The 26,462-nt window shown below is 42.9% G+C and overlaps 1 protein-coding gene across 1 annotated transcript in view; it reads right to left on the bottom strand.

Moving 5' to 3' along the window:
• spag16 (sperm associated antigen 16) overlaps positions 1-26,462 on the bottom strand; it is a 926,172-nt gene that overhangs the window by 826,964 nt on the left and 72,746 nt on the right. The window lies entirely within an intron of this gene.

Below are 26,462 nucleotides of genomic sequence, written 5' to 3'. Positions count from 1 at the left end.
CACAGAACAGGCCCTTCGGCCCACAATGTTGTGCTGAGCTTTGTCTGAAACCAAGATCAAGCTATCCCACTCCCTATCATCCTGGTGTGCTCCATGTGCCTATCCAATAACCACTTAAATGTTCCTAAAGTGTCTGACTCCATTATCACTGCAGGCAGTCCATCCCACACCCCAACCACTCTCTGCGTAAAGAACCTACCTCTGATATCCTTCCTATATCTCCCACCATGAACCCTATAGTTATACTCCCTTGTAATAGCTCCATCCACCCGAGGAAATAGTCTTTGAACGTTCACTCTATCTATCCCCTTCATCATTTTATAAACCTCTATTAAGTCTCCCCTCAGCCTCCTCCGCTCCAGAGAGAACAGCCCCAGCTCCCTCAACCTTTCCTCATAAGACCTACCCTCCAAACCAGGCAGCATCCTGGTAAATCTCCTCTGCACTCTTTCCAGCGCTTCCACATCCTTCTTATAGTGAGGTGACCAGAACTGCACACAATATTCCAAATGTGGTCTCACCAAGGTCCTGTACAGTTGCAGCATAACCCCATGGCTCTTAAACTCCAACCCCCTGTTAAGAAATAATAGCATGGAATGGAAAAACACAAAAATTACTGTGGTTGAGTTGAAAGGATGGAGGTTAGAATTGATGGGGACCCCATGTCATGACCTCAGACAATACAATTTCCAATGGGAAGAAGATCTGATGATGATGGTTCATTCAAGAATAGATCAAGAGTTATTGAGAGTAATAGGCATGCATATCAACTCTCCTATTTGGCCAGTTTGCAAACCAGTCATGAAAACTGATGGTGGATTTTTGGGTCTTAAAAGAAGAACATTCCTGCCTGCACACCCACAGTAGGCAGACTTGCAACAGTCATACCACCAATAGCCACACTGTGTTCTTTGATTTGATTTATTATTGTCACATGTCTTAACATAGTGAAAAGTATTGTTTCTTGCGTGCTATACAGACAAAACATACCGTTCATAGAGAAGGAAGTGAGAGAGTGCAGAATGTAGTGTTACAGTCATAGCTAGGGTGTAGAGAAAGATCAACTTAATGCAAGGTAAGTCCTTCAGCAGCAGGGAAGAAGCTGTTCTTGAATTGGTTGGTACGTGACCTCAGACTTTTGTATCTTTTTCCTAAAAGAAGAAGGTGGAAGAGAATATCTGGGGTGCATGGGGTCCTTAATTATGTTGGCTGCTTTTCCGAGGCAGCAGGAAGTGTAGACAGAGTCAATGGATGGGAAGCTGGTTTGCATGATGGATTGGGCTACTTTCATAGCCTTTTGTAGTTCCGTGTGGTCTTGGGCAGAGCAGAAGCCATACCAAGCTGTGATACAACCAGAAAGAATGCTTTCTATGGTGCATCTGTAAAAGTTGGTGAGAGTTGTAGCTGACATGCCAAATTTCCTTAGTTTTCTGAGAAAGTAGAGGTGTTGGTGGACTTTCTTAACTATAGTGACAGCCCAGACCACAGAGTTTGGAGATGAGGTTTGTGGGAATAATAGTGTTGAAGGCTGTGCTAGATACTTCAACAAATTTGGTCAATTCCCTTAAATCAGAATGATCAATACAAATTTGCCTTTACCTTTTAATGGTCAACAGCTTACATGGACAAGCCTTCCAGAGGATTTTCATAATAGTCTCTCCATATTCCAAGTGTGTATGGCAAACAATTTTAAAGCTTTCAGTCAACCTGAGTGCATGATTCAATTTGGGATGAATTTTACCATCCCGTCCACCACAGGAATTGTAGCGGGCAGTATACAGACCATGCAAAGGTCCATTGACCTCGGGTGGTATTTTCCAGCCTTGGAGCCCGCTCAATATATTGATGACCTTTTGATGTTAGCAGAGAGTGAGGAGAACATGCTGCTCTCTTGACAAAACTTTTACAATTGCTAAAGAAAGCAGGATTGAAGGTGAACCCTAATAAAGTGCAGATAGGGGAGTGAGAAGTTTCCGGGATTAGATCTAAAACTGGGAGAAAAGAGTATTGAGCAATCAAAAAGAGAGACAATAGCCATGTTAGCCTGTCCCACCTCAATGACTACATCACGATGTCTCTTTGGACTGACTGTTTATTGTAGAGAGTTCATTGAAGATTATGGGGCAAGTCAACTCCCACTGCTAACCCTGTTGAGAAAGGGAGGGCAGTGGAATTGGACACCTAAATATGAAGAGGCCTTTGAAGAACTAAAAAGGGATCTTCAGCTTGTACCAGCCCTCGGAATGATTAAGCAGAAAAAGGGATTCGATTTGAAACTAGCAGCTAGCAACAGCAGCCTTCAATGCAGTATTGATGCAGGATATTCACGGGAAGTTAAGACCAATGGCATACTCCTCCCAGGTATTAACTGAAGTAGAGAAGGAATACACAACATGCAAATGCCACCTATTGGCCACTTTCTAAGCCATAAAGCAGTTTGCAGTTTACACGAGGACTTAGGATCCATAATACTCCTACAAGGCTATAATTAGAAGGAAAGATTAAAGATGGAACATTATCCAGTGTCAGAATTGTTTGATGGACTCTGGTTTTACAAGGCGCAATTCTGAAAGTACAATCATTGCATGATCCTAAATTAGCAGCAAATCTGTTATACAAAGGAGAAACACATGAATGTTCAGTTGAAGGTATCTGGGAAATGGAGGAAGAATTTAAAACGGGAATACACCTAAATGGGTGTGACATCTATGTCGAAGATTCAAATCAGCAGTGGCAAGAGACGGTAGACAGGTTGTGGGATTTATGAGCTTGACAATCAGATGTGGTTAGGTCTAAAACTTCCTAGACACTTGAGTGCTCAGCAGACAGAGTTAGTAGTTGTAGCTTATGTGGTTATGAATCCTGGAAAGTTTCCACATCTTTAAACCATTTGCTCAGATTCAGTGTTCATATGGATTGATCAAATTTCTGACAATATGGCAAAGACAGGATATACCTCAGCAAATGAGAAACCACTGACCATTAAACTCCCTTTAGAAACAATTTTGCAGGCAATCCCAACAAAACCCAGAGTGGCACCATATCCATAAAGTGAAAGCTGATTCTAAATCCGAACCCAGATGGGAATGGAATTGAGGCTGAAAAAACACGCAAGGTAGGGGCTAAAACATGGATACCATGGGATCCCTTTCCAGGGGGAAAGGCACAAAGCATTACTAAATGTGGGACTGAGGGAATACCATTGTCCCTCACCAAAGACTAAGTTGAACATCCAGAATTGAAGATAGCAATTGAGATAATAAATAGAGGGAGCCCATAGAAGGACCACTGGGGGGGGGGGGGGGGGGGGGGGTGCCACCTGGGAACAGAAACTATTTGGGAAAGGTTACGGCATATTGGATGGTGGTCTGAGATAAGAAAGGATGTGGAGGATGTGTGTTAATGATACTTGATCTGTGCTGCCAATAATCCTGATCCACAAAAGAGAAAGGCACCTATTGGACACTCTAGGAGAGTGGAGAGTCCATGGCAGGGATCCAAATTGATTTCATAGGACCTTTACCTCAGAAAAAGAGGTGGAACAAGTATGTCTGGAAGTGGTGGATAACTTCACCAAATGATTGAGGCATTCCCTTGTAAATCTGCAACTGTGCTGTGAATAGCTAGGACATTGGTGCAAGAAGTGCTTACAAAGTGGGTTTACCTCAAATTCTGGAATCCAATCAAGGAAGTCAGTTCACCGATCAGGTAGTGCAACACATTCTGCAGCTTCTAGCAATTGAGGGAAAGTGGCAAATGCCTTACAATCCACAATCATCTGAGGTAGTGGATCACATGATTAAAACAGAGGAGAGTGTTACTGGGAGGATTGGGATGAAATTCTACCACTAGTACTTCTAAATATCAGGACAGTGAAGTCCAAGGAAACTGGATACTCTCCCCATGAGTTGCTTATGGAAGACCTACAAGAAAAACCAGAAAAGTGGGATATAAGTCAGAAGGTTATGGTGCAAATATTATACTAGGATTGGTCTCTTTGAACCCCTATACAAAGGACCATACAGAATTGGAGATAATGGTGTATGTAGGCCAACTTCCTAAGTGGTTTCATATCAGTCAGATATTACTTAAAGGGGAATATTTGCTCAAAGGGTCAAAGGGAAAGCAGCCAGCACTATGCTCATGGACCCAGTAGTATGGGACTAGAAGAACTAACCCCAAGGCAATGCCACAGGAGGAGCTAAAGCTGGGAGCAGCCCTGTCCAGGCAAAAGGCCAACAGAGTTGTGTTACAAAAACAGGACTAATGGGAGACAACTCAGATGATTCATTCCTGTACAGAAGTGATAGGGTCAATAAAGGTGGTAATGTTGTTAACACTTAACTACTAGCCTTTGTCCAAAGAAAAGTTTTAATATATTTTGTTTTATTTTTCAGAACAATCATGACTGACCAGTTGAAGATGCGGTTCCTCCAGGTGCTCTGGTTTCCTCCCTCAGTCCAAAAGAAGTGCTGGTTAGGTGCATTGGCCATGCTAAATTCTCTTTCTGTACTCAAACAGGTGCTGGAATGTGGCAACGAGGGGATTTTTACAGCAACTTAATTGCACTGTTAATGTAAGCCTACTTGTGACACTAATAAATAAACTTTAAAATTTGGGAATACCATGTGAAGATTAAAGGTGATTGCCCAGGCAATTGCTCTCTGTAAGGAACACTATGAGTATGGCCAATACAGGAAGGAAAAGGAGTATGTTTAATCTGAGTTTCAATGTTAGAGGCTGAAACTTCTCTGCCCCTTAGACATTCCAGATTGTTTTGAAACAAATTGGGTAGCGAATGGACAAAGGCGGGAGGTGATAACCTAGGAGATGACCTGAGAATAATGCTGACGGGCCCACCTAATAATTATATCCAGTTATGTTGATCCAAATGGCAAGATAAATTGCATTCAGGAAACTATATATTTCTTTGGGGGATGAAGTTCCAGCAGAGTTATCACACTGCCACAGTGCATGTCAGCATCCCTGAATGGAGAACGAACCAAGGGAAGGAGACTCCATCTTATGGACCAAACTTACCCCGTATGTCCCTGATGGTGATCTTGTGTGTAAACAAGGGGACCAACTGATTATGTTGCAGTTGGCAGCTGCACAGTGTGTTTTAAAAAAATATAACATATGTTCAATGCTCCTTGGGTAAGTCCAAAATACAGAGAGGGACCAAAAAATAGTTTAGTATCCGTTCCAACGGGAAAAATTGGTGCAAGGTAAACACAGGCACTGTACAAAAATCTGTTGCACCAAGTTATTAAGTTGAGCATAAAATTAGATAGAGAACCAGATGTTAATGATCCAAACAGAAGTACTCCTAGAAGTAAGAGGGGATCAATAAATGATTCAGCAACAAGATTTAATACCTAAGTTTCAGTGGTAAATGGTATAGATCTGGCCACACTAAATGGTTCAATTAAAAGTCTTAGAATACAACTGAAAAATATTCTGCAAGAAGGGAATACCAAACAGGATACTCAATTATGGGATAATCAGGTAATGACAATTCACTTGAAGGATATGGCAAGTGAATTAGAGAATCATGTAAAAATAATCAATTAATTAATCAGGGAAGACCATTATGCATCAATAGAAACAGCTCAAATTGATGTGTGCATAATGTATGGGCCCTGGCTGGTGTATCAAGCCCAAGAGAATATGAGACAGATACATGAGGGTGAAGTCCCCTCATAAATCACTAATGAATGTTTAACAGCCCTGTCAAAGTATAAAAGTAGCATCACAGCTTGCCAACTCTGGGGAATGGTTCAATCTTAACCTGTCCAGGTAAAATGTGAAACTACCAATTGGATCATCATTGGTTTAATTCTGCATCTACCAGTAGTGAATGAGATTTAATCATGTTTTTGTTTAATGTTTTAAGTTTCATTTGTGTTTTGCTTTTTGTTTAAAGCAATCCCCTTTGAGGGGTTACTCCTTTAATTTGTCCCTCAATTCATTTGATTTAGTTTAATTGGTAGTTTTATTTCAAAATAGGAGTAACAAGTGAGACTGGACCATTGAAAATATAACGGGTAGAAAACTAGGTTGATTCAGGAAATATACAACATCACAGTATTTACCCAGATGTAGTAAATTTGGGAGATTGTTTTAGGAACTCAGCTGGAAGGGTGGAGCACATAGAAAGAAGGGATTGTGCCTGGACAAGATAAGGGGCCATCCTGAAGCAACATGTGGGTTTAATCAAACGCAATTTGCAAAATGGAAGCTTTTAGATGTGAAGCTGACATAAACTACATATGTCGGAGAGGGGGATTACTGTGTTTACCACGATTACTGTGTTTTTACACATCATCTTACCTCTGATTCATGTCTTGTTCCCGAGATTACCTTTTGTTTTACCCCAGAAACACCTATCGGAATTGGTGCTCAAGAATTGATGAATATTTACCAGCACAATATCACATAAATTAGTGTAAAAGACAGAATGAAAGGACGACTACAAGAGTTTGTAGAAAGATTTGGTTATAATGTCTCTCAGTTACCAGACCAACTAAAAGAATTGAGAGAATTGCTAAATTTCAGAAAGTGTATTTCCATTTGCAGCAACAGAATGATTATATTAATAAGAAAATTGATATCAAAATTACCACATAGTGGAAGGATTTATGGAATTGGGGCACAAATGTGAATATTCATCCATGGATTAGGGTTATATCACATGTATGAGTCTTTGTCCAATTACTGATAATTCCCTTTCTGCTAATTAACAATCAGTGAAAATAAAGTGCACCAACGACTCACAAGTAACTGAACTTGAGCTACCACTCCAAGTTTTGAAACCCCAGTGGGATGAAAAGACAGATTAGTGATGATTTTGAATTTTAAAGTATGATTATAATCTTGTTTCTTTTTAAAGGGAGAGGGGCTTTACTACAGTTGCAATCACTAATTTTTGTAATTTGATGTTTAAGTCTTAATTTGTAGATGTTAATCCAAACCTAGATGTGATTGTACTTTGATAATTGATCACACATCAGTAATATTATCTGTAGATTTTGGCTTTTTCTCAAGGTTTTTTTTTTACACATCATCTTACCTCTGCTGTTTTGACAGTGTTGTTTTCTCAATGTGCCACTAAACAAAAAATATTTTTTCACTGTTTAAACAAAGAGAAATCACTTTGTTTTTTGTGCCGGAATCAAAACTCTGCCATTTTTTGGTAAGACTTCACCTTGCATCTTATGTCTTGAAGGAGAAGATAATACTCAATGCGTGGTACACAATTTCCACTGTAGACTCTCTAAGCCATCAGCTTCCCACACATTTGGAGGACAAAGACCCAAAGCTATTGGACGTTTACTTCTCAATTGGTTTTGACATGTTAGAGAGGAAATGCCAGATGCTAATTAGGAAAGTGTAATGCACTAACTATGTTAGGGATTGGGGGTTTTAAAGAAAAAGATGTTCTCTGCACAGTACAGAAACTGAAACTGAAACTAAACATCAGTCTGTGAAACACCCTAATGACATCACCATTGAATCATATGATTTTGGTTGACTATTACGCTTTATCTTGAATTTCGCTTGCAGTCCCTTCATTCAAACAACTGTCTCTTTGAATACACACTCGTAATTATCCAGAAGTGCCATTGCTCTGTTTTGGCATCAACAAATTTGTTGACAGCACTCCAGTTGAGCTTTATCTTCTCCAACCATGATCTCCCAAATAGAGCTGGAAAATTACCATGGACCACATGGAAAGGCAACTCCACTGTTAGCCTACTTTACTTTGACCATGATATAACATTTTAACAGTGCAATCTCTTCTGTGTATGTCCTAAAAATCACATCAGTGGGTTGGAAAGGAAGATGCTTCAGCTTTTGTGGTGTGCAGTCTCAGGAATTAAAGATACAACAGCACCAGTATCAACCTCCATCCTAATAGGTTGTCCACTTAACTTCGGAATCACTCAATCATTCAGCCTGTATGGATAAGACATTTAGTTGGAGCTCTTTATCATATTTCTGGATATTCTCTTCTTCATAGTCATAATTCTTTCATTCCATGTTGTAAATTCTTTTTGTAGATTGCAACTTGTTCTTCTTGAAGGTGCCCAGATTATTCTTCTGAATATTCTCAGAATAACTGGTCCAGCCCAACAAGCTTTTGCACAATGACCACTTTGCCACAATTCTTGCATTGACTGTCTGCTCCAGTATTCACTCACTGAATGGCACATTTGTGACATGCTTGTTGCTGTTTTGACTTCTTATGGACAGTTCCCAACTTATGAATCTTCATTCCTACACCTCTTTAGCAGCCAGTTTCATTGGCACTGTGATTTCTATTGCTGTCTTTAGAGTCAAATCATGTGCTGAGCCCATTGCTGTTTGTTATCTATATCAACGATCAGAATGTACAAGGCATGATCAGAATAGGTGGTATTGTAGACAGTGCGGAAGGTTATCAAAAATTGTAGCAGGATATTGATCAGCTGGGGAAGTAAGTCAAAAAATGGCAAATGGAGGTCAATACAGAAATGTGAGGTGTTGCATTTTGGAAAGTCAAATCAAGCTAGGACTTTCACGGTGAATGGTAGGACCTTAAGATGTATCGTTGAACAGAGGGACCTTGAAGTTCAGGTGCATGGCTCTCTAAAGTTGGAGATACAGGTTGTTAAGGTAATGAAAAAGATTTTTGGCACGCTGGCCTTCATCAATCAGGGCATAGAATATAGAAGTTGGGAACTTATGTTGCAGTTGTACAGGATGCTGGTGAGGCCGCACCTGGAGTATTGTTCAGTTTTGGTCACCTTGCTATAGGAAAGATGTTATTAAATTGGAGAAAATACAGAGATTTACAAGGATGTTGCCAGGACTCAAAGGACTGAGTTATAGGGAGAGATTGGACAGGCCAGGACTTTTTTCTTTGGAGTGTAGGGAACTGAGGGGCGTTCAAGTCGGGTGATTCTGACCTGTGCGAGAAAGCAAGATATGATCTAAGGAGATCCATCAAAGTGCCAAAAGACAGTACCAGACCAAGCTAGAGTCCCAGGCTAGCCATACGGACCCCTGCCAACTTTGACAAGGTCTGCAGGAAGTAACAGGCTACAAGATGAAGGCATGTAAAATCACCAGCACCAACGCACCCCTTCCTGATGAGCTCAATGCATTCTATCCCCGTGTTGAGCAAGAGGTCAGTGAGAGCACACCCTCCACCCCAGAAGCCTTGGATGAGCCTGTATCCGAAATCACCATTGCAGAGGTTAGAGCAGCCTTCTCGAAGGCCAACCCACGGAAAACGACTAGCCCGGATGGGGTACCCAGACGAACATTCAGATCCTGCGTGGAGCAGTTGGCAGGGGTATTTGCAGACATCTTCCACCTCTCTTTACAACAATCTGAGATCCCTATCTGCTTCAAGACCCCAGTCATTCACAATATATATTAATGATTTGGATGAGGGAACAAAATGTAACATCTCAAAGTTTGCAGATGATGTCAAGTTGGGTGGGAGGGTGAACTGTGACGAAGATTCAGAGATCCTTCAATGATCTGGACAGGTTGGGTGAGTGGGCAAATCAATGGCAGATGCAGTATAATTTGGAATAATGTGAGGTTATTCACTTCGGAAGCGAAAACAAGGCGGCAGATTACTACCTGAATGGCTGTAAATTGGGAGAAGGGAGTATGCAGTGGGACCTGGGTGTCCTCGTGCACCAGTCACTGAAGATAAGCATGCAGGTGCAGCAGATGGTAAAAAAGCCAAATGGTATGTTGGCCTTCATTGCGAGAGGTTTCGCGTACAGGAGCAGGGATGTGTTGTTGCAATTATACAGGACCTTGTTGAGGCCACACCTAGAGTATTGTGTGCAGTTTTGGTCTCCTTTTCTGAGGAAGGATGTTCACTGCACTCCCTCAAGAGCAAGAAGGTTTACCAGGCTGATTCCAGGGATGGTGAGACTGATGTATGAGGAGAGATTGACTAGGTTAGGATTTTTTTCGCTGGAGTTCAGGGGGCAGTGAGGGGGTGAAGGAGGAAATTTTCCAGAAAACCATATTTGTATCATCAAACATATTTACTTATTGGACTAATTGGCACCACTCATAACGGGCCAACAATGCAGAGGGGCACCCCCGGATGGATATTCGATCGGGTCCCCCCCCTGCACAGCTGAGAGACTCACGAATTTCAAAAACTACGGAAGATCCCTAATCTGCCTAGCAACAGCGCGCAGCTGCATTTTAAACTGGCCAAGGACGATCAAGATCCCTATGAAACGAGACATAGAGTGGGTTATCAAAACCAAGCTATCACTGAAATATTACCAATTCGGCCAAGGCAGACATAAAAATCTGATAAACTAAGAGATAAGGATAAAAGGTTAAGAATGAAATACTCCAGACACCCAACAGGACAGGATGACATTAACACTCAATCTCACAAGCAGGAAACACAGACACGGAACAATAGGATCAATTCAAATAAGAGGACACATAGAGATGATAATGGGAAACGCATTTAGACACCGGGGCAGGACCAAGTAATCCCATTAACACGAACACACACCATACAAATGCTAATCGATGAAACTTCCTAGGGACTTTTGAAACTGACAGACCACTTTATACATTGTGTAAAAAAGCATAATCAAATGTTCCCGCGCGAATTTGGATCCCTATAAAGATCCAGAGCTGATGTGATTTAATTGAGATCAACGTGGCCAAGCCACTGTTTCTGAGCTGGCTACGGGGGTCTCCCTGGGATCCCAGTAATTGTACGATAAAGACACGCTTTGAACCTTGATTTGCGACTCAACTTCTATTCTGCACTGGTAAGGGATATTTCCCTACAACAAAATGGCGTAGTCACGGCAGGATTTGATATCTGACTTCTGACTGATGGCCACAGTTTGAAAGTCGGGATCAAATTTAAACGAATCTGATACAAATCCAGAGCAGTCAAAGGCGAGTGCAGGTCTCCGTTCAAAGTGAGGTACCTTTAAGGGTTAGGGTTTGTCTGTTTTAAGTATTGTTGTCTTGTAGAACTGTATAATCTTGCCTAAGTTTTTAAATTGAAACAGAAGTCCGCACTAAAGAGGTACAGGTCAGAACGACCGCGTGGAAGAAGGTAAGTAACTTTTAACTTTAATAGGAGTAAAGGACCAGAGGTAAAGATAACAGGTTTTGGGCTATTTGATAACAGGAATTAAGACTAATATAAAGATAAGTACCGCATGCAGAACTAATTGGTGTAACTAACCCAGGATTGTAAATGAAACCGCTGTCTGTGCCAAGGCAATAGGACAAGGGAGTGCTTGACTCAAGGTGCCCTACCCTAAACTGGACGTTAAGAGGAGAAATCTCCCACGCTAAGGTTGGGTTTTGAAGCGGGCGCTAAGAGGCACAGGCACTCGGTGCAAGGCACGGACAGTGTAAATCGGGTAACAACACTGACTCTGAAGGGACGAACAACCTCAGAGTCGATACAGTTACTAAATATAACAGGGGCTTTGATAACAGAATACATGTGTGTAAGTGTTGAGGAAAAGGGGACCCGATCCATCCTGACCAAGAGACACGACGACGGAGGATCCATTAGGGACCCGGGCGGAGTTTGATAACCTTGTTCGTCTGTAGGGAACACCACAGCCCATAGCAGGATACCCGGTTTTGGGGTAACGGATCAACCCTGCTAGTGGGGGTGGTGGCCGAGCGGGAGGCGTTGTACTTAGAGGGGCTGGGAACAGGGGCGGACAAACCCACTAAACAACCAGCACACATCCCAATAAGACAACACAAAATAGTCCAAGCGTGAGGTGTCAGGAATAGTTGGGGGAGCCCAGGGGAAAGAGACCCACTGGAACCCCACTACGAGGCCCTACAGCAATACAGACGGTGCTGGGGCAGTATCAGTGACAGGAGATAAGGGAGAGAGTTGAGGCACTTTTACTGTAGCAGCCAGCATACGGGGGTTGCAGGACTGCTAGACAGAAAAATGGCAGACCACGTTGTTAAGGGAGAAACTGCAGTAGCTCTCATTTTGAAGTATCTGTTAGCCAGAGAAGCGATTGTTGCAAAGATGAAACGGAACGGGTGGAACGCATCACAAACTTTAGAAGATCAAAGAAAGTGGGTAGACGGAGTTAAACGGGACAAAACAAAAGTAATGGGAGTAATATTAGTGACCCAGTTAGCTGGACTAATTGAGGAAGTAAATGCCTCAATGGAGGAGAGACACAAAGAGACAGAACAAATTAAAGTATTACAGGAGAGAGTGAGGGAATTAGAACACAGAAGACACACTGCGGAGATAACGCAGAGATCAGAGGAAACGGACCCTCGGCGCCCATACGAGTCAGTGCAGAAACATACAGCCACTCCAGCATCAGAAGAAAACGTAGAAAATTATAATCTAGCGCCAGTCACGAGAGGAGGGACGTTAGCACAACCAAAGGCAACCTATAAGCCTTTTACGCCAGGGGAAAGGCAGCAGATGGATAGGAGAGATCTTAGTTTTTGTATTTCAGTGTGTTTGTGAGATCTGGTAGCTTGTCGAATGTAGGTGGTTGTTGTTGTAATTAGATTGAGAGCAGGGAGCTCTTTGTTCCTGTGGAATGTTTGCTACAGGCAGTGGGTGCAGTGTATTGCACCTTGGTTTAGCCTCAGGGGGCTGGGAGAGTGTTAAAACTGTTAAAGATTAAAGTGATAGGATTTCTTGAATTTACTTCTGCTTTGAGTTAATTACAGTTTGGAAGAAAGAAGAATAAAAGCGATTGTCTTAATCAATGTTCTGTATTCTCTTTGAATGTTTTACACTCATCCCAGTCTGAAATGATAAGTTTGAATGAAAAAGGATGTACTGTGGAATGACTTTTGGAAGCTTCCATGTGTGTGTGTGTGTGTTTAAACAAAGTGGTTGCGTGGATGCTTTGTTGTTGTTTGTTTTAATGTTAAGAAAGGATTTAAACCTTGGAAGGAAGCATGTGCTCTTTCCTTTGTCTTGAAGTAGAAATTATAAGAGTTAGTTGAGGAGTTAAGAGAAGAAAATAAGTTATTTTTTGGAAAGGTAGAAAAGCAGGAACAAAAGACTGAGGTCTATGAATTAGTTTAAAGTGTATCAAGTCAGTGAAATACAGTATTAATCGCAGAATATCGCGATTTGCGAACGTCAGATAGTTTAGTATTCTGAACTAGTTAAAATTATGTACTGCCGTCGGAATTTCATGAGCCATCAAGGTTCAAGGTTTGCCAAATATAAAAGCACTGCAAAGCTTAAAACCTAGCCAGTTAAGAAACCAAAATGTTCCTAATCAAATAACTGGTATGTATTGTACCTGCTTTGATTTTGATTCGGCGCCTGTTACTTTTCCTAGAGTGCGGGGGTTTCGATCTAGAGCTCAGTTTTAAAAAAAAAGAAACGGCTTAAATTAAAAGGGTTTGGATATCACGGGTACGATGTGTAAAGTGGTATGATACAACTGCCGCTTGATTATTTTTATTATACAGTATAGCACTGCCATATAGACACAAGAATAACATCAAATCCTGAAAAGCCTTAACCAACTTTGTATGATATATTCATATACTATATTGGGCATTGATAAAGACATAATTATTTTGTGAAGTACTGTGGTGTAGCGCTTGCACGCAAACAAATGATCAAATTAGAGATAGTGTAAGAGTACTCATATAAAGATCGGAACTGTATGGCATGTGATTTTAATGGGGAAAGCGATGTCTTTTGATAAGACTACATACAAATGAATGGATGTATCTGACAATACATCCGAGACCTTAGCACCCAATTGAAGGGGATGCGCCGGTCCGTAATTTCTAATCAGGCACAGGTCGACGCAGAGGGGGACTCAGAAATATTACCAGAAGTCCCAAAAGCCGGGAGCCGGGTATTAACAAAAGTGCTTCCTGCAAAACCAGGATTTGCCCCAAGATGGCACGGACCTTACGAGGTCATTGTTAGCGGAGATACCTGTGCCTGTATAGATATAAGGGGACAGGGGGTCTGGGAACACTGGACCCAATTAAAACTATATGAGGACAAATGAACTAAAAAATACCGTTTTGCTCATTCAACTTCCACAGGAACCAGGACCAGATCTACTATCAAGACGTCGGAACCAACTACTTTTAATTTAATTGCCTGTTTATTTTCTGTATATACTGTAATTGTAAAATACTGTTGAAAAAAAAAGAGCGATATGGGAACAGGGACATATCTGATAATAACCCTGACCATTGTAAATACACTCCAACATATGGGGGTTAGGGGAGCAGAACCACCAATCATGGAAGGAAACCTATTCCTGAAAACACACATCCAGATCTATGGGAATAGGACCGCTTGTTACCCCTCAGCGCGATCAGTAAACTCCCTATTCATCGCAACACCAGGGTGGCTCCCACAAGAGTTATTCACTATTGACACATCGGGGGCACCCTGCAAAGAACATATTGGGTACTTTAAGCAAGGGATACAAGGAAGGTGTGTAGAGCTCACTGAGCCGGGAATTCTAAGGGGGACGGGACCCCAACCGGAGGAGACACTTGGGAACTACCCACAATGTTTTAAGGGAGAGGGATGGGGGTGCGTGCATGCCTTTGTCCCTAAAAATGATTCGTGCGCTGAGGCACATTGTGCTCTCCAGGAGTGCCGGGTCCGGGAAGGACACTTCACTTGTGACTGCAAGCAACAAAAATGCATTGCAGTCACCGCGGGTAGGCAGCTTATGTGTGGCAAGTGCAACGGCACCCACGTAAGCTCAGCCTCAGGGACATATCCATTTGATTCTCACCAAGAGGTACAATCAAGTGGACAGTCCAGGGGGAGGGAAGGTTCCACAAGATGGGGCCATGCGGTCAAACGACCCCGGGGTAATGCATGTTATCGGGTTAAAGACGGGTACGTGTTTTTATTTAAAAATGTATATATGACGGCCACAGACAGGCCTCCAAGGTTCTTTTCCGTAGGGACAATCAGACCTCTCACGGTTCCATGCCCAAGTGAAGGGCATGTCCAGAAACGCATAGTGACCAGGGCCATCAGCGCAGAATTTTGCGCCGACTGGCAGGCCCCTGTCACACTAGGGTCTTCTTTAGGATATGGATTTCTGGGGACACTATCCCTGGGGGGCGCCGCAGGGGTGATCAGTGCCAGTAATAGGAATTTCTTCATATGTGGACTGACTATTTTAGGAAACAACACCCTACAAGCATTAGGCGCAATTGACCAAGAACTCGCAGAACTCAGACTATACACACAACAAACGAGATATGCGGTGGACTATCAGCTAGCCAGACAAGGAAAAATGCATCACATACGTACACGACGAGACACTAAACATAACAGCAGCCATGTCCGGGATACAAAAGCAATTGGATAACTTTAAACAGGGGTTAACAGGGACTGATGGGTGGTTAGGATGGCTGTTTAACACAGTTTGGGGAGCATATATTATGAAGGGATTAATCCTAGTAGTAGCCATCCTGTTCACACTCTGCCTTGGCCTAACCTGTATTAAAGTGATATGTGCAAATATTACATCAAGAATGCTACCCACTGCCAGTATCCAGATGCAAGAACTTAACAACGACACAGAAGAAGAGGAACAACGGCAAGGACAACAGCTGTACAAATCACTGTTCCTCTGAAGGTCGTCCATGGGGGGTGAGCCATGAATGGCACCCCCTGGACGAGAGGAGGGACTGAAGGAGGAAATTTTCCAGAAAACCATATTTGTATCATCAAACATATTTACTTATTGGACTAATTGGCACCACTCATAACGGGCCAACAATGCAGAGGGGCACCCCCGGATGGATATTCGATCGGGTCCCCCCCCTGCACAGCTGAGAGACTCACGAATTTCAAAAACTACGGAAGATCCCTAATCTGCCTAGCAACAGCGCGCAGCTGCATTTTAAACTGGCCAAGGACGATCAAGATCCCTATGAAACGAGACATAGAGTGGGTTATCAAAACCAAGCTATCACTGAAATATTACCAATTCGGCCAAGGCAGACATAAAAATCTGATAAACTAAGAGATAAGGATAAAAGGTTAAGAATGAAATACTCCAGACACCCAACAGGACAGGATGACATTAACACTCAATCTCACAAGCAGGAAACACAGACACGGAACAATAGGATCAATTCAAATAAGAGGACACATAGAGATGATAATGGGAAACGCATTTAGACACCGGGGCAGGACCAAGTAATCCCATTAACACGAACACACACCATACAAATGCTAATCGATGAAACTTCCTAGGGACTTTTGAAACTGACAGACCACTTTATACATTGTGTAAAAAAGCATAATCAAATGTTCCCGCGCGAATTTGGATCCCTATAAAGATCCAGAGCTGATGTGATTTAATTGAGATCAACGTGGCCAAGCCACTGTTTCTGAGCTGGCTACGGGGGTCTCCCTGGGATCCCAGTAATTGTACGATAAAGACACGCTTTGAACCTTGATTTGCGACTCAACTTCTATTCTGCACTGGTAAGGGATATTTCCCTACAACAGGGGGGCTCTCGGAGACTTATAAAATTCAAACAGGACTCGACAGGGTAGATGCAGGGAGGATGTTCCCGATGGTGGGGGAATCCAGAACCAGAGGTCACAGTCTGAGGATTCGGGGTAGACAATTTAGGATGGTGGTGAGGAGACATTTCTTCACCCAAAGAGTGGTGAGCCTGTGGAATTCATTACCAGGAAGTAGTTGATGCCAAAACGTTGAATGTATTCAAGAGGTGGCTAGATATAGCACTTGAGGCGAATGGGATCCAAGGTTATGGGGGGAAAAGCAGGATTAGGCTACTGAGTTGGACAATCAGCCATGATCGTAATGAATGGTGGAGCAGACTCGAGGGGCCAAATGGCTTCCTCCTGCTCCTATCTTCTATATTTCTATGTTAAGAAGACAACCATCATCCCGGTACCAAAGAAAAGCCAAGCAGTGTCCCTTACTGACTATCATCCAGTGGCTCAGACATCCATCATTATGAAGTGCTTCGAAAGGTTAGCCATCGCACAAATCAATTCTGGCCTCCCAGATTGCCTGGATCCACTACAGTTCGCCAAATGCTGCAACAGGTCCACAGCAGATGCCATTTCCCTGGCCCTGCACTCAACCTTGAAACAGCTAAATAACCTATGTCAGATTCCTATTTGGGGTGGCACGGTAGCATAGTGGTTAGCACTGCTGCTTCACAGCTCCGGGGACCTGGGTTCGAATCCCGGCTTAGGTCACTGTCTGTGTGGAGTTTGCACATTCCCGTGTCTGCGTGGGTTTCCTCCGGGTGCTCCGGTTTCCACCCACAGTCCAAAGAATTGCGGGCTAGGTTGATTGGTCATTCTAAATTGACCCTTAGTGTCCCGGGATGCATAGGTTAGAGGAATTAGTAGGTAAATATGTAGGGATATGGCGATAGGGTCTGGGTGGGATTGTGGTTGGTGCAGACTCAATGGGCCGAATGGCCTCTTTCTGCACTGTAAGATTCTATGATTCTATTTATCGACTGCAGCTCAGCCTTAAACACCATTATTCCTCGAAGCTCATCTTCAAACTCCATGGCCTGAAGCTTGGCTCCTACCTCTGTCACTGGATCCTGAGCTTCCTAACTCTCAGACCGCAATCAGTAACCATAGGCAACACCACCTCCTCAACACCAGTGCCCCACAAGGGTGTGTTCTCAGCCCCTTACTATACTCTTTACACACATGATTGCGTGGCTAAATTCTCCTCCAACTCGATTTTCAAGTTCGTTAATGGCACCACTGTAGTGGGTCGGATCTCAAACAATGATGAGACAGAGTACAGGAAAGAGATAGAGAATGTGGTGAACTGGTGCGATGACAATAATTTCTCCTTTGTTTTGTTGATATTGAGGGAGATAGTCATTGACTTCAGGAAGCATAGTAGAGGACATGCCCCTGTCTACATCAATGGGGACGAAGTAGAAATGGTCGCAAGCTTCAAGTTTCTAGGTGTCCAGATCACCACCAACCTGTCCTGGTTCCACCCCCCCACCATGCCGGCACTATAGTTAACAAAGCCCACCAGCACCTCTACTTTCTCAGAAAACTAAGGAAATTTGGTATGTCCACTACGACTCTCTCCAACTTTTACAGATAGAAAGCATTCGTTCTAGTTGTATCACAACTTGGTATGGCTCTTGTTCTATCCAAGACCACAAGAAACTACAAAGGGTCGTGAATGAAGCCCAGTCCATCACTTAAACCAGCTTTCCACCCACTAATATTGTCCACACTTCCCACTGCCTTGGAAAAACAGCCAGCATAATTAAGGACACCATCCTGGACCTACTCTCTGCCACTTTCTTCTGTTGGAAAAAGATACAAAAGTCAGTACCAACCAACTCAAGAACAGCTTCCATGCTACCATCAGACATTTGAAAGGACCTACCATATATTAAGCTGATCTTTCTCTGCACCCTAGCTAAGACTATAACACTACATTCTGCACTCTCTCCTTTCTTATGAATGGTATGCTTTGTCTGTATAGTGCGCAAGTAACAATACTTTTCACTGTATACCAATACATGTGACAATAATAAATCAAATCTTAGAGGTGTATAAGATAATGAGAGGCATGGATAGGATGCATTTCCCCAGGGTTGGGGAAATCGAGAACTAGAGGGCATAGTTTTAAGTTAAGAGGGGGAAGAATTAATGGAACCTGAGGAGCAATTTTTTTTACCACATAGGGTGGTACATATGTAGAATGAGCTGCCAGAGGAAGTGGTTGAGGCGGGTACATTGACATCATTTAAAAGGCATTTGGATAGATACATGGATAGGAAAGGTTCAGAGGGAAATGGACCAAATGCAAGCAAATGGGGTTAGCTTAGATAGGCATTTTGGGTGGCATGGACCAGTTTGGGCTGAAGGGCCTGTCTCCGTGCCGTAGATTCTATGATTCTATGTTCAGTATGCAGTCTTCTTTGGATAGTCTCATTTTGGAGATCACAAACTAAACAAGTTCGTAGAAAATCATCGAATGACTCACCAACCTCACAATGTTATGCCAGTCTTTTTAAGTTTGCCACAAACTGACCAATGCTTTCATCTTCCACTTGATTTCTTCTGTGGAACCTGAATTGTTCACGATGATCAATGGCTTTGGAGAGTAATGCTCTTCAAGGACCTTTGTCAAGTCGTCATATGTTTTGGTTTCTGGATGTAATATCTCTGTACAAAATCTCATTGCATTCTGTGTTCTTTGTTGTAAAAGTGCATTGGCCATTGCACAGCCCAACAACCTACATCATCTTCTCACTATAGCCTCCAGTAGAGGTGCAACAGCCACAATACCCACATCCCTCAGCTTTGTTCATGCTAACATTTCACACACTTTATCACTGCTTTTTCCCCGTGTGAGCATCAGCCCAAATAGCTGTGGAATAGTTTTGTGAAGGCATTGCTAAACGAAGAGCTCTCTTCCTTAAAAGGTCCATCTAGATCACCTTCCACTATCCTTGTGGTCCACGTCACAATGATAATTAAGTTGTTTTTCTTTGAGGCATCTTAAATATAAATTGTACCTTTTAAATCACACCTTAGCCTGTGTCCCTACTCCTCTGGTAATTTCTCTTCCTTTGAGTGTGTCACCTTGTTCCATTCCTCATTTTTCTTTCAAAATCCTAATTCTGTGGTACCCACACAGGTATCACCAAGATATTTTCACTGCTTCCCTTTATCAAATTCTGCACTCAGTGACTTCTCATCCTTAGTGATTTCAATCTCCATCTCAACTCTTCTTGTTTTTTCTCCTTTGAGCTCATTGCTCTCCTTTACTCCCTAAATTGCCCCCTCCATATAAATTCTGTTACCTATATTCTTAGACAGCGCCACAATATTATTATCTCCATGTAGCCTCACTACTCCCATCATGACTATTACTATTACTATTGTCTCTACGAATATTCCCCTCCCTCCTTCCTTTTTTCCCCCCGTCTCCGACGATGGATAAAATCTCTCCCTTCCACTGCACTTTCAAATTCTCAACCACCTAGTCTTTGGCCTATGATTCATCATGCCATTTCCACAGCTACTGATTTGCTAAATCATGCCCTCTCTCCCATCTTTGATGTGCTTGTCCCCACTAAAACTGTTACACATGTTTCCTATAGTATCTCCATCATCTTCACACCCAAGTCTAATGAATGCAGATTTTGTGAAGAATTGATTGAATCATCCATTGTCAGAACTGGCTAAATCACAAAGCATTATTGGGTCCTGTTTACCCACAAAAACCATTCAATGATCATCCACAAAAGCAAAGATAACGCCTGGTTTCTCTTCTCTACCAAAACATTCTTAAAGTTATTCTCTCCTTCATCCTGCATCCATATCGCCATGAATGTTTCTTATACAAAGATCAAAGGGCGGCACAGTGGTTAGCACTGCTGCCTCACAATGCCAGGGACCCAGGTTTGATTCCCGGCTTGGGTCACTGTGTGGAGTTTGCACATTCTCCCCGTATATGCGTGGGTTTCCTCCGGGTGTTCCAGTTTCCTCCCACAGTCCAAAGATGTGCAGATTAGGTGCATTGGCCATGCTAAATTGCTCCCTAGTGTCAGGGGGACTAGCTAGGTTATGGAGATATGGGTGCAGACTCGATGGGCCAAATGGCCTCCTTCTGCACTGTAGGATTCCATGACTCTATTCAAGACTATCCATTCAACTACTTCTGCTGCCTCCCTCCATTCCCTTAGGTTCATGAAGACAAATTTCCTCAAGTTCCTCGCCAACCTCACTCTGAATTCACATCCTTCTCTAGTTTCTCTTCCATCTCCCTCTTTGCCCTCTGCAAGTTCATCTTACCAATGAGACACACCTTTTGTTCTCCTGATCCTATTCCCACTGTTTCGTTTTGCTGATCACACCACTTCCATTCCGGCTCCTACATTAGCTAATATTATTACAGGTCCTATCACCTCAGGTATTTAAAAAAAAAGATCTGGGATCCTTCATGACCACAAGAGATTGTAAAGGGTATCACAGTCAATGAAATATTTTTGAAAGAGGAATGTATTCTTCCCCTCCCCTTCAAATTTGCTGTCACCACCCATCTCTGCAGAATAAAACCTTGATCCTGCCATCCTTAAAACGACTGCACCATCTCCAACTTCCCTTTGTTCTCACGTCCTTGAATGTGTTGTCATCTCCAAAATCCATGCACATTTTTTGGGGGAAATTTTGAACTCCTCCAATCAGGATTCCAAACATGCAATGTTAGACAATGCCTCAGTTTTAAAATGAACATCCATATTATTAAATCCTTTCATGGACTCACACATTCCCACCTTGCGATTTCCTCCAACCTTACAGTCTTCTGAGATCTTTGTGCGTTGCTAATTTTTGTCTCTTGAGCACTCTTGATTTTAATTGCTCCACCACTGGAAGTCGTGCCTTCATTACCTCTCTAAATCTCTCTGCCTCACACTCTGTTTCATCCTTTCAAATGGTTCTTAAAATTTACCTTCTTAACCAAGCTTTCTAGTCATCTCGCCTAATATCTCCTTACGTGGCTCATAGAATCATAGAATCCTCACAGTGTCAAAGAAGACCATTTGGACCATCAAGTCAGCAATGACACAATCCCACCCAGGCCCTATCACCTTAACCCCACCTATTTTACCTGCAACACCCACCGCGCCCCCCCCGGCACTAAGGGGCAATTTAGCATGACCAATCCACCTAACCCCCACATCTTTTGGAGTGTGGGAGGAAACCAGAGCACCTGGAGGAAACCCACACAGATATGGGGAGAACATGCAAACTCCACATAGATAGTGACCCGAGGCCAGAATCGAACCCAGGTCCCTAGCATTGTGAGGCATCAATGCTAACCACTGCGACACCCAGCTCAGTATAAAACAAAATTTGATAACACTCAAAGACCTTGCAATGTGTTATTACATTTAAGATGCTACCTAAATGCAAGTTGTCATTAATGTTGTTGAGTAATCATAGCAATCAATCTCTATTAATAAGTCTGCAACAGACACAGAAATTACATGAGAAAAACTTCAATGGTAGAGTGTTTTGGGAGTCATTAGCCCAAAAATCGCATTTTTCTCCCAAGCATGCTACATGCACGTCATGTTTTGAATTACATATATATTTGAATTACAAAATTTTATCTTCTGAAATAAATTAATCCAATGTATATTCGAATAAATCAATAATAACCGCTTGCCAGTCACCTTAAGGAGTCTGTTCCATAGAGTGACCTCTTGTTCACTGCAATATTGTTACTGCAAATTCATTTTTTGCATTTAGCCCTTTTCAAACATCGGCCAGGTTATCTGATTTTACTGCTTTGAACAAGGTCAAATAATTGGTCAAGGTCTACATTATTTCATTATATAAGAATATTTAAAACAGCAATCGTATCACCTGTCGATCTCCTCTTCAAACATGCCCAATTCCCATAATCAAATCCGTCTGACCCCTCAATCTTTTTCATTTCTCCCTTCAGTACCCTTTCAATAGCTACAATATCCTTTCACATTGTGGCAACCAGAACTGTACACAGTGTGGACATATCAATGATTTATAAAGTGGCAGGATGACTGCCTGCTTCAAGGACAGAATAATGTACAATTGTTAATGCTGACAATTGCAAGTGAAAGTGAATAAAGCACTTAAACTAGTTGCTGAATTCCAACAAAACTGGCTGCATTTAATCAACTAGAAATCAAGAATGATTTGGGTATGGATTATTCTGAAACAAGGTTAGAAGCTGACATAATGACAAAACAAAAGTTCATGAATGGAACGAGTCTAGGATTCATAATATCAATGTAAAACTTAAAAGCAGTCTGCAAACTGACAAAAATGGTTTAGAGATAAAGGGAGGAAATTTCAACGACTGGCCGTTTGTTTCTCACCAGAAAAATGTGCAGCTGAAAGTGGAAAATTAGGTAAGATCTTGGGACACCCATTTTTCCCCCAGTTTCAATTTTCAGACAGGACTTTAAATCAGAGGAGAATCACAGAATTGTTTGAACACCCAGCATTCCCCACATCACAGTAGGAGGCTGTTAAATATGCAAAGGCTGTATTTATTTGTGCCACAACACTGCGGGGGGGGGGGGGGCATTCCCTGTATATGCACAGTTATTATCTCAATGTCAGAGAGCACCAGCTACATATATTTTTAAAAACTTTGGCTTGACACAGACCAACAACAAAGTTCAAGTTTTCCATTTTTGAGTTGTGTGATCCTTAATCAATTTCAAGTTCTTAAATCCAGTTAATGTATCAGTTATCAACTGTTCCCTCTTTAAAACATGCTTCTGACAATTCAGTAAATGAAGATATATAAATTTCAGTAAATGTGATTCTTCACTTGCAATGTGGAGAATTGGTTTTATATTTAGTTTAAGGACACTTATTGGTAAATAAGTGGTCAATAACAATCAATTTTGACTAAAATACTTAAAATTTCATCACCCAATATGGGTTCCATTATCTACTAAATTGCAATTGTCACCTTATTACTTTTATGGAGAAATGTGAACTCAGGTGATTACAGACCTGACATTAATTTTGAGGCAGTTATTGGAAATTAGAGACAGAAGGCCCGATTTTACTATCAAGTTGCGCCCGTTTTCAGGCGCGAAAACTTGGTAAAGTCGGGCGCAAGGCAAGTAGCACAATCCGCGCCCGCCTTAGCACCCATTCCCCCTTTACCAAGGGCTGGAAATGGCCGCCATCAGAACCGCACCCGAAATGGGCGCAACAACAATTTAAATGCATTTGCATGCATTTAAATGGACTTAATGGGCTGCACGCCCAAACTTACCAGCACTTCCCCCTTTACAACCATATTCGCCCGTCCAGATTCGGCGAGAAACAGACATGGTCTGCAAAGGTCCAATTCGGGTGCTCTAGCTTCTAAGGAGGTAAGTTCAGAGCTTCCGGCAGCTCTCTGACTCAGGGTGGAGGTGGTGGGGGTGTCAGATGGCTCTCTGGTGGGAGGGAGGGAGGCGGGTCAGATGGCTCTCTGGTGGGGGGGAGGGAGGCAGGTTCAGATGGTTCTCTGGTTGGGGGGGGAGGGAGGCGGGTCAGATGGCCCTCTGGTGGGGGGGGAGGGAGGAAGGTGTGTCAGGTGACTCTCTGATGGGGGGAGACAAGTCAGATGGCTCTCTGGTGGGGGGGGAGGGAGGCGGGTCGGATGGCATTCTGGTGGGGGGGGGGAGGGAAGGAGGCGGGTCAGATGACTCTGATGAGGGTAGGCAGGTCAGATTGCTCTCTGGTGGGGGGGGGAGGGAGGCGGGTCAGATGGTTCTGTGGTGCAGGAGGGGACGGGGCAGGGGGGCTCGCTGCTACTGTGTGTGTGATCAGTGCAGGGGGGGGAGGGGTGTCTGCTGCCACTCTGCGTGTGATCAGTGGGGGGGGGGGAGGGGGCAGGGGCTGCGATTGATCTGGGTAGTGGGGGGATAAGGAGGTCAATTATGTTGTGGGGGTGGGGCAATGTCTGTGGGGGCCGGGGGAGGCATTATTCAGCCCAAGAGCGATGTGGCAGGGGAGCATTTTTCCATTTTTTCTTACTGCGCATGCATAGTTGGAGGCACTGATCGGAGCTGCAAGGTTTCAGGCGCGATAAGCCCTGCCTACAGGCTTCTGCAGCGTGATTCAGAATCGCTGCTATTTTTTCAGGCAGAGTGTGTATGAAGGCACCTGAGAATGGGTCTAAAAGTCAGATCTGAAACATTCCGAGTTTCAAGTTCGCCCAGCACTTCGAATTAAAATGGTAAAATAGGGCCCAGAGTTCGAGGGGGATCATTGAATTAGAGAATCCCTACAGTGCAAAAAGAGGCCATTTGGCCAATTGGTTCTGCACTAACTCTCCAACAAAGCATCTTACCCAGACCCATACCCACCCTTATCCTGTAACCCTATGCATTTACCCTGTTAATCCCTCTAACCTACACATCTTGGGATACAAAGGAGCAATTTATCATGGCCAGTCTACCTAACCTGCACATCTTTGAACTGTGGAAGGAAACCAGAGCCCCCAGAGGAAACCCATGCAGACACGGGGAGAACATGCAAACTCCACACAAGGCCTGAATCCAACCTGAGTCCCTGGTGCTATGAGGTAGCAGTGCTAGCCACTGTGTCACCGTGCTGCCCATGAGATCAATTGCATGAAGTACAAGGTCAATTCATTTTGGATACAAGAAAGAAAAGATGGAAAATCATATGAATGGTGAGTGTCTATGCACAGTGGAGAAAGGATTTTCAATCAGAATCCTACAACTAATTTAGGTCCGTGATTCTTACTGGAACAATGTTCGGAACAGCCATGCATGTGCATGTGCACTTGGCTGGCATGGTGGTCCACAGTTCTTGATGCCCCTGTGGTCAGTGGCAGGAGCTTAGATTGGTATTGATTCCACTGTAACATATAGAGGACGAAATTTTCCGGCTATTCACGTCTGCGGCATCCTGCCAATGATGCACCCCCACTGCTGGTTTCCTGGTGGTGAGGGGTGTTTTCAATGGGAAACCTCTTTGACAATGGCCGGACCAGAAGATCCTGCCGCCGGTCAATGGCAAGCCACCTCTGCCGGCATGAAAGACGGGTCATGTCAAATCCTGCCCACAAAAACATAATTTGTTGCCAACAATTCATCCCAGTTCCCTGAATTGGTAGATAATGGGACGCTTAATCATTGTCAATGCGCGTAAATCACTTCAAGGTTTGGGCATAAATACAAAATATAATCAAAAAGGCAAATGGATTATTGTGTTTTATCTGAGGGTGACAGGGTGGGGTGGGGCATGGATGGTTTGATAGTCAGAAGTTCAGGAATAATGCTTCATCAAAGCCCATTTGGATCTGCTACATTCAGATTTCAGCAAAATATATTGGCCTTGGAAGGGATAGAGCACTGATTCACAAGAATTATAATTCTTCACAATTAATGCTTTAAAGGTTAAGTTATAAGAATAGGTTGTATAAACTTGATTTGTATCCTCTTGAGGCTAGAGAGTTGAGTACAGATCAAATCACTGTCTTGAAGATGATTGAGGTTCAATAGAATAAACATCTGTTGGGGAATGCAGAATCTGAAACTCACAAAAAGCTGTGGATGCTGATTCAAGTGAACTTTTCAAAACTGAGATCGCTAGATTTTTGTTGGGTAGGCTTTAAAGAGATATAGAATAAAGGTGGGCAAATGGAATTGAGATCCAGGTCAGTGATGATCAAATTAAATAGCAGTCTGCGCTCAAGGAGTTGGATGGTCCATCACAGTTCCTGTATACTATGAAAGTAAAAAGCTTTGAATCGCTAAAATCCTCATAGCTGAAGACCATCATGCTCAGTTCTACAAAGCATTATCGCCAAAAGCTTAATTCTCTGCTACTGAAATTACTTACTGGAGACAAAGACCTGTCAGACATTCTGAGCCACCAC

The sequence above is a fragment of the Mustelus asterias genome, chromosome 14 (assembly GCF_964213995.1).
Source record: "Mustelus asterias chromosome 14, sMusAst1.hap1.1, whole genome shotgun sequence".
Taxonomy (NCBI): Eukaryota; Metazoa; Chordata; class Chondrichthyes; order Carcharhiniformes; family Triakidae; genus Mustelus; species Mustelus asterias.
The sequence above is the reverse complement of the archived record's forward strand: the minus strand, read 5'-3'. Positions and strand labels throughout refer to the sequence as shown.